The 12,174-nt window shown below is 43.3% G+C and overlaps 1 protein-coding gene across 1 annotated transcript in view; it reads left to right on the forward strand.

The window, feature by feature from the left end:
- The window catches only part of GNG8 (G protein subunit gamma 8), a 131,148-nt gene that overhangs the window by 84,191 nt on the left and 34,783 nt on the right, over positions 1-12,174 (forward strand). The window lies entirely within an intron of this gene.

Genomic DNA, 12,174 nt, shown 5'->3' on the forward strand with positions numbered 1-12,174 from the left:
AAAAACTACAATAGTAGCCATAGACCAGGAATCTGGAGGGAAACCCAAAAAAGCTTGACTAAATAACTCTAGCAATTCTGTTTTTAATGTTCTACGAAAGATACGATAAAATTCTAAGGGTATGTTATCTGGTCCCATGGCTTTCCCTGAAGCTAACCCTAATATAGCTATTTCAATTTCTTCCCACATAATGGGGGCAACTAGCAATATTTTCTGTAATTCTGTAAGTTCTACAGAATTCAAAATCTCAAAATACTTCAGAACATCATGGTCCGCGCACACCCAATCCAATGATTCCCTATATAATAATTGAAAAAAGTCTTGAAAAGCTTTTAATATCCCAATTTTAGATTCTTGCAGAATCCCATTCACGTCAAGAATCTTTGGAATATCTTTAAAAACAGCTTTTGCTGGAGTTTTTTTGCCAAAACTCTTCCAGTTTGTTCACTAAATTCATAGCATTCAGCCTTATGTTGTCTGTATTTAAGTGCAATTTGCTCAGCTATATTAGAATAGACTGTAGCCCTCTCAATTGTTAAATCTCGTTGAGCGGCTTCTATATCCTGACCCAATCTAATATTATCAGCTAACTTAATTTCTGCCTGTATAACCATGTAAGTTTCATTCTTAAATTTGCTCCATCTTGTTTTACGTTGAAAATTTGAATAACTAAGAGTTTCGCCCCTGACTATCGCCTAAAAAGGGTCCCAAACAATTTTACTAGATGCAATGTTTTTATTGATTTTAAAAAACTCCTCTATTACTTTGACCATGTGTTGACAATAATCATCCTCCAATAATAAGTTCCTTTGAAAGGACCAGTTTTCTCTTCTCTTTCTTACATGTGAATCCAGAATTAATACAAGTATTAGTGGGTTGTGGTCTGAGATGAGTTTTGGCAAAATCTCGATATTGGCATTTCCTGTAAGTTGCTGAGAGATAAAGAAATAATCCAGTTGAAATAATTTTTTGTATGGGGCTGAAAAAAAGCTATATCCTAATACTTTTGGACAAAGCATATTCTAAACATCAATAAGCCCATTTTCTAATACTGATTCACGAAGAGCCCTAAAATACGATATTTTCTACCCAAATACCTCCCATTTTTCCTGATATCAAAATCCACATCCAAATGAATATTCAGATCCCCACACAAAATTACTGGTTTGAGTCCATAAAGCCAATTCAGTACTGATAAAATTCATACGCTCAAAGTCATCCAGATTCGGACAATATAAAGTACATATAGTAAATCTATTTTCATCAATCTTGAAATACCTATACCCCACCTCCCCCATTTATCTTCCAAAGTTTTTAAACAAACCCCTATACCCTGTTTCATAAGAATGGCTACCCCTCCCTTAATCCCTGTTTGTTTTGATCATAGGATCAGATCTAAACCTACATTTTTCAGCAAACCTCTCTTTCCCCAGGCAATATGCGTTTCTTGTGAACATAATATATCAATTCGTAGCAGTAGAATTATTTTAGACAAAATATCCCTTTTCTTAGAATCATTGAGCCTGTTTATGTTTAACGTACAGATCCTTAGTCTCCTATCCATTTTTTAGAGTAACATGTACTACAGACATGACATACCATTTTTGTTTAATTACACAGAAATTCACCCTACAGTAAAATTTGAAAAAAAACAATCCAGACTTCCAGAAAAAAATTACTGCTGCTGACTTACACCCCCCCACCACCACCCTCACCCTGCCCACCTTCCTGCCTCTCTCCCCCTTCTCCCACATCCCACCCAACCCACCATATGAGGCACAAGGACTGTTAGTCCCTGGGAACACAGAGTGCCACCCCACTCCCCCTTTTCCTAGGTTGGGAAAAAGAAAATCACTTTCATTGACCTTAACTTAGAACCCCCTTAGGCTTGGTGTTCACGAAAAAAAAGAAAACACGCTCATGAATTACCACCAAGTCATATCATAAAGACAGCAAATACTCTTTAGCCAGGATTTCCGAGAAAAAAATACCTGTTTTTTATAATAACCTTTAGCTTGGCCGGGTTCTGCAAATAAACTACTGCTCCCTTTTCTTGAAACCCAGCAATCAGCTGGCGTAAATGCCATCGTTTGTATACAGTAGCTTGACAGAAATCCGGCTGGACGAAAAAATTACAGCCTTTTGCCTGTTTTCTCTTATCAGGCCTAGCAAGTCCAAAAACTGCTTCCCTGGCTAAAAAAATTATTAAATCGAACCAAAACAGCTCTTAGGTGGTCATCCTCTTTTTGTCCTCCCCTTTTGATAGTAAACCCAATCCGATGCGCACTCTGTGTTTCGGTGGACCAGTCCCATAATGTCAACTCTGGAAATGCCTCTGAGAAATGCTTGCACACAAATTTACGAACGTCGGAGGTATGGCGCCCCGGCTAGGTCGACTGATTCTGGAATCTGGGGATCACGGCTCAATCCCCAGCACCGGCGGCAGATTCGCCCAGCACCATGTGACTCTGGGCAATAGCTTGCTTAATCTTCCCAATGGCCCCCTGCGCCTTGTGACCCTTACGGGTGATTGTGCGCTTTACAAATGTGGATTATTATTCTCTTCCCTCTGGAACCCCCAAGATGCGTAGATTATTTATGCGTGCTTGATTCTACAAATCCGAGAGCTTATAGTTAATATCATCTCGTTGGGCCTTTATAGAATTAATTTCTGATTTCTGAGTGACTAAGTCATCCTCCAGCGTTAATATTCTAGTTTCTGCTTCCATCACTCTCAGTGAAATATCTGAATATATTTTAGTGACCCGTCTTACCGCATTCTGAACCTTGCGACACGTAGCTTGTGTGCGGGAATTCTCCATCTTTATTTCTGTTCTGTGTTCCATCATGGTCAGGTAAATCATGGATAGTGTCACCTCCTGTTCAATACAATGTTCATCTGACCTCATAACCTCTTAAGGAAGGACCCCCCCGAGTATCAAGTTCAGGCGAGGCCGCACCGGTATCCAAAGATTTATTCCTTACACCCTGGGTCTTTCTGACTCTATTTGTTTGACTGTTGCTATAGTTGTTCCTGGAGAGGTCTCACTCATTCTCAGCTCATCTTCTATACTGCTGCCATCATCTGAATAGTCAGCCCAATCTTTGCCGACACTCTCATCAGATGAATGATCTGACATAGAATAAAAATTGTCAGCAATATCTTGAGAACCAGTCAAGTACTGTAGACAAACACCGTCAGTTAACAGGAGTGAGTCTATTTCAACAGCAAGGTTATCCAAACTGCCAGTGATTCCTTCTACTGGGGGATTCGAGCGGACTCCAGCTCCCATAATGCCACTGAGAAGACGTTGCACAGACATAATATCGAGTCCAAAATATCCATTGGACATAATATCGAGTTTATAATATAGACTGGAGAAAATATCGACAGGACAGAATGTAGACTACAAAAATATCGTTTGTAAGGTAAGTGAAGTAATATCGACTGTTAAAAATATAGATAGTTAAAATATCGAAGTATATAATATTGATAGTTAAAAATATCGATTTTTTAGTAATATATAATTTTTTATAGTGTCTTTTTATGTTATAATATGTGTGAAAAGTGTGTATTTATGTTATAAATAATTATATTTAATGAATTTTGTTTTTATAATTATTGCGTAATTTAATTCTGTAGCGGGTTGTGCGTTTATAGGGGAATAGGGTGGGAAGTAATTTAATTATAAATAATTAAATATGTAATTTATTTATTGATAGAAAATAGTAATTAATTGTTAATTAATTTATATTTGTTAATTAATTTAATTAAAATTGTTAATTAATTAATATTAATTGGTAATTATGTAAATTTGACTAATTTAATTTCTGTAGCGGGTTGTGGGTTTATTTGGGCATAGGGTGGAAAGTCATTTATTAGTAATTAATTAAATAATAAAACTAATAAAAAATTATTTATTTGGAAATAATTGTAAAATAATTGTAAATTATAAAATAATTAATTGTTAATGTTTAATTAATTTGTAATAATAGGTGATTAATTGATATAATTATTGTTAATTAGTTTTTTTATTAATTATTAATAGATATTCATTTTTATATTTTTTAATAATATATGAAATATTTACTTTCCCTAATGTTGTATTCTCTGGAGTGGGAATAGTAATTGTAACCCCTACGCTATCCAACGATTTCCCTACTGTTGCATCCACTGGAGTGGGAATAGTAATTTTTACCCCTACGCTATCCAACGCTTTCCCTACTGTTGCACTCTTTGGAGTGGGAATAGTAATTTTAACCCCTACGCTATCCAACACTTTCCCTACTGTTGCACCCACTGGAGTGGGAATAGTAATTTTAACCCCTACGCTATCCAACGCTTTCCCTACTGTTGCACTCTTTGGAGTGGGAATAGTAATTTTAACCCCTACACTATCCAACACTTTCCCTACTGTTGCACCCACTGGAGTGGGAATAGTAATTTTAACCCCTACGCTATCCAACGCTTTCCCTACTGTTGCACTCTTTGGAGTGGGAATAGTAATTTTTACCCCTACGCTATCCAACGCTTTCCCTACTGTTGCACCCACTGGAGTGGGAATAGTAATTTTAACTCCTATGCTATCCAACTCTTTCGCCACTGTTGCACCCACTGGAGTGGGAATAGTAATTTTAACCCCTACGCTATCCAACGCTTTCCCTACTGTTGCACTCTTTGGAGTGGGAATAGTAATTTTTACCCCTACGCTATCCAACGCTTTCCCTACTGTTGCACCCACTGTAGTTGGAATAGTAATTTTAACCCCTACGCTATCCAACGCTTTCCCTACTGTTGCACCCACTGGAGTGGGAATAGTAATTTAACCCCTACGCTATCCAACACTTTCCCTACTGTTGCACCCACTGGAGTGGGAATAGTAATTTTAACCCCTACGCTATCCAACGCTTTCCCTACTGTTGCACCCACTGGAGTGGGAATAGTAATTTTTACTCTTTTGTTATTGTTTGTTAATAATATTGGCTATTATTTAATTATATTTTGTTACTATATATATATGTTTTAAGAAATATGAATTAAAATGTTGTATTTATTTACTTTCATTAATTATTTAATTATTATAAGTTAATTTAAGTATTTTTAAGTATATTTTAGTACTTAGTTTTTAATATCAATTTAATTTAACATTGTTTTTAGTAAAGTCGATATTTTTTAAAACTATATTTTTGTAAACGATATTTTTAACTCGATATTTTTGTACTTACCTGTTTGTAGATAGAAACTCGATATTTTGGCAGTCGATATTTTCTCAACGATATTCTTGCAGGTCGATATTTTGTCTCTCGATATTATTTCAGTGATCCTGAGAAGACTTATTTCAGCAGCTTTTTCTAGATCATCGGGTGGCGCTTCAGCTGCATCCTTTGGCGAGCCCACCACAGAGGAATCTTAAAGTAAGTGCGCCCTCTGAATAGTAGGACTAACACAAATCTCCTTGTTTATAATATCAGTTACACTTTTTGCTGAAATATCTGTGCGCGGGGTCTGTATGTTTTTAGAGAGCTGTTTTTCGAATAGCGCCGGTAAAGTTTGTAAACCCTTGTTTCCAGCACGAGCAGCTGCCCCTGCTGTAATAGAATGCTCCCCTCCTTTCTTTTGATTTACCAACAAGGAAGCATGTGCGGCTGTTTTTTCACATTCTCCCGTCTCCCCAGGCTCAGCCGCAACTACCGAATTATCAGTGCTCATACCTTTAGTCAGCACAGGTTGAGCTTTCGATTTTCCGCTCCTGGTAACCGGAGGCTTCGGAGGCATTCTGATCCGAATACTTGCCGCTCCAACGCCGCGGATTACGCCCAGTGTGTGCAGAGCAGCAAAGGTGGAAGACGCCAAACCGGCACTCGCAATGTGCCGGGAATCAGCAGCAGATACACAATCCGGAACGCAACACGCCAAACAAAAAACCCAGGGTGCGAGATTCAGCATTTATCGACCTTCATTAAAATTGATAAGTCAGTCAGCAAAGTTCATTAAACAGTTAGCGTGAAAACACCGCCTTGCCTCACTTCTCTCTTTTTCCTGACCAGTAGCAGGGGAGCAAGCAACTCACACAGCCAACCCTGCGGCCGCCATCTTGCCTCTGCCTGACCGACTCGCCTGTAATGTCGTTAGACTGCGGGTCAGCAGTCTAGTTGACCGCGCACGTAGGCGTGCGCATACGCGGTGTGGTACGTCACACCGCGTACTATATAAATAAAAGAGGCGTGGCCCGGGAGTTAGCCCAGACCACGCGGAGCAGTGAACTGGTGTCCGGGTCCTTATATTGCCACAGCACTAACTACCCCGCGCACGTGCGATAGGGAGACCCGACAATGGCGACGAGGGTCTAAATGAATCATGATGAGCCCCCCGGCTGTGCACCAATGGTCGACCGGCATCCGAGGCCCCGGTTGCAGTGGGCCCAGTGAGAACTCCTAGCCCCAGTCACTGGAGTCGGCAAATGACTGCTCGGATTGCCTGCGGCCCCGCGGAGGTGCCCAAGATGCAGAGTGTGGCAGTCGGAGCTGCGCCCTGGAGGCAGGGCCATTACCCTCGACCAGCAGCACAGGGGTAAGGACGCTAGCAGCCTGCAGCTTGCCGGTGGAGGCCCCGCACCCATTCCACCTGCACAAGCGAGTACCTCACCACTACGTGTGGCCCCGTTCATCGCCGGCCTGATAGAGCAAGCACTGCCAAGCGGCCCATCGGCGAGGCGAATTGTGAGGACATCACCACCAGCTGCTCTATGTGCCGAGCCACGTCGGTGTGTGGGATTAGGTACAGAGGTAACCTCCTCGCGCCTCTAAGATAATTATCTTATAGCGCAGGTCCCACGAGAACAGTCTGTGGGGACCATCAGCAGCTATTGAGGGGCGGATTGCAACACAGGAACTCTTCCTGTTCCAGTCTCTGACCCTTCAGGTTGTATCCACTACACTCCTCAGCCCATACTGGGCTCACTTTTAGTTTATGAGCACAATCTAGGTCCTGACGAATTGCCGTGATGGCATGAAACATGTTGACCTGATCACAGACGAGGGTTGAACGGGTCCACCACCCATAGCTTGGTTGAGTCCCTATACCCCTCTTATTTTAACAAGGTAGTTAGCTACATGAATAAATTGACCAGAGTAGACTACACTAATCTTTTTTAGCACACATCACCTCACGCTCACTACTTAATCACTTGGGCCCCTCACACTCACTCGAGCAACGGCCAGGAACAAAAGATCTCCACCAAAGTGTAGCACTACGTGCTACCTGTCAGGCATTGCAGCGCCGGCTTGACGTTGGAGCAGGAAGCCGATGATGACACGAGACAACTAGCTGGCGATATGACAGCAGCCGTTAAACCAGCCTGTTGTGTGAGGCATCCCTAGTTCCGACAAGGGATTCTTTTCCCTGACTTTTGCATATATCCACACTTGGAGAGAGGAAGAAAAACCACCCCACTATACTAACATTACTCCCTAGGGGAACTTTGTGCATCTTTTTGGATAGAGGACATCACCATTGACAGCCACAGCGCCAGCATCTCCCCATCAGTGCACTGAGGGACCCCACGTGCCAACATGGCGGCCATTCCCCCCATAGAACCGTTTGTGGTCGACGGTGCACCTGCATCCCTGGCGCCACGCTGGAAGGACTGGACAGAGCGGCTGCAGTTCTATTTCGAAGGTGCTGGCACGGCGAGAGAATGGCGCAGGGCGCTTCTCCTTCATCTAGGAGGGAAGGATATCCACAGAATTTACAAGACCCTGGTAGAGGCCACGCCACACACCTACGTCACACTCCTCAATGCGCTCAACGCACATTTTGAGCCAATGGCCAGCAAAGATTATGAACGTTTCATATTCAGGCAGGCGCGACTGGAGGCCGAAGAGTCACTGGACGCATTCCATGGCAGGCTGAAAGAACTTGCCAGCACCTGTGGCTTCCGTGACGAACAAGAGGAGATACGTGGCCAAATAATACAGGGGTGCTACTCATCCAACCTGAGAGTGAAAATCCTCCAAGAGGATGGAAAACCGCTAGCGGACATTTTGAAACTAGGCCGCTCCAAAGAACTGCCACAAGCGAGAGCGTCACACATGGAGGCGGCACTCCATAGGCCAGTCAAAGCGGAGCAAATCAACACGACTGAACAAGTCAACGTTGTCTGGCCTAAGTCACGCCAATTTGGAGGAAGGAAGCCGCAAGAACGTCGAAAAGAATGCGGCTACAGTGGAGGCATGCCCCATCGTGCTCAAGACTGTCCGGCGCGCGAGAGGAAATGCAGCTCGTGTGGACAAATGAATCACTTTGCAGCAGTTTGCAGGTCTTCCAAGCAAAAACCCGGGGCAGCCCAGGCCATCAGAGAAAGCCCAGACAGTGAAGACATCGACGATGATTCCAACGACTACCCGGTCCACTACGTGTTCGCCATCGACCAGCCACAGAGCAAGAAGAGGTGTCTCCCAAAGTGCCGCATAAGAATACACCAACAAGAATTGAGGGCCACGATTGACACGTGCCGCTCGTAGAGGAGACCTTGACCCGCTTTGCGAAGCTGCCGCCTGAAGCCCCGTTGGGCATTGAATCCTGTGACCTGTGTGCCTGGAGCCCCGTTGGGCATTTGAAATCGTGTGGGGGAGCTGCTGTGCAGGAGGACGGGACTGCGAGGCCCAGCAGGCTGTGCGTGTTCCAGCTAGCACACCTGCAGCTTCTTCCCGTGTCTCCGCCCCCTCTAATCGCAGCTAGCATAAGAACCGGAGTAATTACGCGTCAGTGGGACGCGTGTGCGGGACATCACCCGGGACAAAGCCCGGACTAAGGGCGGACCCTCTGAGACCCTCCGAGAACCGAGGAGACCGGACCGGAAATAAAACACTGGTATTAATTCTGTGACTCATTGTTTTTAAACCGTTGTGCTTTCGCGCCCTTGGAAAATATCGTTGTGGTTTTATAACTTTAGCTAGCATGTCTGATAAACAGGGAGCATTGTTAAACAAAACTCTTGATGACTATTTCACCAAAGCTTCCCCAGACATGCCTTTGGAAACAGTTCTGGCAGAGCGTCGCGCAGAGCATCGCCGCTCTGTGGAAAGTTTAAAAAATCAGCGCTTGTCACCATTATCCATACCTCTTGTGAACACTAGTGTAAATTCCCAGCTAGCTGACGTCATTGTCCACACAACGGACAGTCAACATGTGGTATCAGCAGTTAGTACTCCCTGTATAACTAACTCTCCCCTACTGGACACGATTGGTCTTGATGCCACTACCCACACGAGCACCCCTAATGTTTTAAGACCTCCCACTCCCATACCATCAAAAGTAGTGCGCAGTAGAGTAAAGAAACCCACGCTAGCCCCAAGGGTACATGGGCCACCTCCATGCAAAAAACGACGTAAAGGGGGGGTTAAAGCGCAATCAAAATTAAGTCACTCAGACTTCGGAAAAAAGGCTAAAGCTCCTGTAGCCAGCACTGTTATTACTCCAGCTGCTAATGAAGGGCCTATCACCATTGCATCTCCGCCATCTACTGCTGTGGCCATAGACACGGAGGACATTATGGAAGTCTCTGTGAAATCTAAGGCGCCCATTATAGCTCGTGATTCTGCTACTTTAGATTCTATAGAAAACTTAATTAACACCTACTCTGCATCGATCCTGGAGAGGCTGCTCGAAGTAGAATCAAGACTAAGTTCACTTGAGCGTGCGCTGGGAAATAAGGGCGAGTTGATTCCAAAAACATCGAACTTAGTAGCGCACAAAACATCTAGCGTGACTAAGCCCAGCCCAGCCGCCCCAGCTCCATCAGTTAGTTCCACACTGTTGGTGAACCCTTCTACTTTGGTGCCTAAAGGGAACACTACAACAACTGTTCAACTAATCCCACCCCCGAAAAACCCACAAAATAAATCGGCTTCTAAACCAGCTACTGTCATAACTAAACCATCTAATGACGTAGCTGGCATTCCAAATGAAAGCCAATCGACGGAAGTGAGGGGACAAAAGCCAAGATGGGGAAGGCCCAAACTGGTCCCGAATCCAGAATTACCACCAGAGGCAGTGCCCTTTGTGGTAGTCTTAACAGGGGTTCCGGTGTTACCAACTAGCAAGAGGGAGGGCTTTGCACAATTAAAAAATAAGATCATGCATTGGCTAAGTCTATACAGGCCAATAGCACCTCACATAAATGGAGAAATTGTCCATGTCCGACGCCTCCAATGGTTGGGAAGCAGACCAAAAAAAATTGAGGGAGACGTGGTGGTTGTAAATTTTAGGGATCCCAATGCAGTCCAATTTGTACTAAATTGGCCCCCGGGCATTACAAATAACTGCATAATACCCAGACCATTGACATACTTTTACCCTAGGTCTGTGGTTTTTCCCTCCCAACAACAACCAGCCTCTCATATAACATCTCAAATCACATCCAGTTCTTACCCATCAGTTATGCAGAGGGCTGGTAATACACAACAAATGATGCAACCACTTATTAGACCTAATCTTATGGAGCCCTTTTATCCCCTAAACACTGTAGCTGAACCTGATGTTTTTGGTTGGAATTGTGTCCCATATAGGCAAAACAAACCTAACAGAAGAATGGACCACCTAAAGCCCTTCATCCCTTTAGAAACCATTAACAGATTTGACATCTTCAGCGGCCTAGATGACTGTGATTGATGCCAAACGTCCAAGGGGCTGGATGGAAACGAATTGTTGAATGTCAAATTGTTGGGGGGGGGGGGGGGGAATAGGGAGCGAACCTTGTTTACAAAGAGCTGGTGTTAACACTAATGAAGCCACATTTTTGGAGGATGTAACCGTATTACCTGTGTTGGCATCTATAATTGGGGATAGTCCAACACTAAGGGGAAGTGTTGTACTCCAAAATGATTTGATGTCTTTAGAATCTGATGTAACTAGCCAAGAATGTCATATCATAGTGCCTGAGGTGGTGGGAAATGTACTGACGCAAAAAATTCAGGAATCATGGCAGCCCATAAAATTGGTTTCCTGGAATATAGCCGGGGTTTCAAAAAATCTAAGGGACCCGGAATGGTCAAGCTTTATTGACACCTTTGATTTTTGCATGTTGCAAGAGACCTGGTCAGTTGAAATTACACACAGGCTAGGTTACAAATCTTATGGTACCAGTGCGATTCCCTCCAGGAGTGGGAGACCCTCGGGAGGGTTGTTGATCTGGGTAAAAGTTAACCTAAAAGTAAATATAGAAGTGGTGGATACCAACTCCCCTGACATACTGATTTTGAAAATCAATGTTTGTAAAGGGAAAAAACTTATTTGGTGAACGTTTACAACAGACCAACACCCATTGCAAAAGAATCTTCCTTACTAACCCATCTTGATCTCCTATTAGGTAACCTGGATACTAGAGAGAATTATGTGATCATGGCAGGGGATTTTAATTGCAATTTTGAGCCCGTTGTGGGGTCTAGTGACATCTTCTTAGAAGAAGATGAGGCAAGTGGGATCCCTGTTTTAGATAACATTAAAACAGTTAAATGTTGCCCCCTGGCCCTCCAAATGAATAGACTATGTGCCGAATACTGCATTAGAGCGTGTAATGGACGGTTACCATCAGATATTAAGAAAAAGCCTACTTTCTATAGAGGGAATTACAAAAGCAATATAGATTTCATTATTGCCTCAGTGTCATCATGGGAATTCCTTATTGACATGGAGGTAATAGAAAGATTAGAAAGCGACCATTTCCCTCTAGCCCTTCAGATCGAGGATTCCCTATTAGGAGACGCAGTTTCCCCCTCGACTGGAGAAGTAACTAACGGTGACCAAAATGAGATACATATTAGCAATAATAGACGTTCCATCAAATGGCCACTGATACTGGACAATGGTGAAATTATAGTAGAAATCTATAAGCTCTTTGCTAGCATCTTTGGAGGATATTTAAATGACAACCCAAAGGAGGGGAGTGGTGGTCTTTTTATGAAATTACACCAAAAAATGTTTGATGCCTTAAAGCCCCTAGTTACCAAGATGCCAAAGAAAGGGCAGCAGAAAACACAAAATTTGCCCCATAGCAAACCCTGGTATAATAAGGACTGCAGGGAGTCCAAGAGGGCACTTTTAACGGCGATAAAATCGAAGGCTCAACCAGATATCATGTCAGCCAGGAATAATTATAAATTGGTCCAAAAGAC

This window comes from Lissotriton vulgaris, chromosome 9 (assembly GCF_964263255.1).
Source record: "Lissotriton vulgaris chromosome 9, aLisVul1.2, whole genome shotgun sequence".
In the NCBI taxonomy this organism is placed as follows: Eukaryota; Metazoa; Chordata; class Amphibia; order Caudata; family Salamandridae; genus Lissotriton; species Lissotriton vulgaris.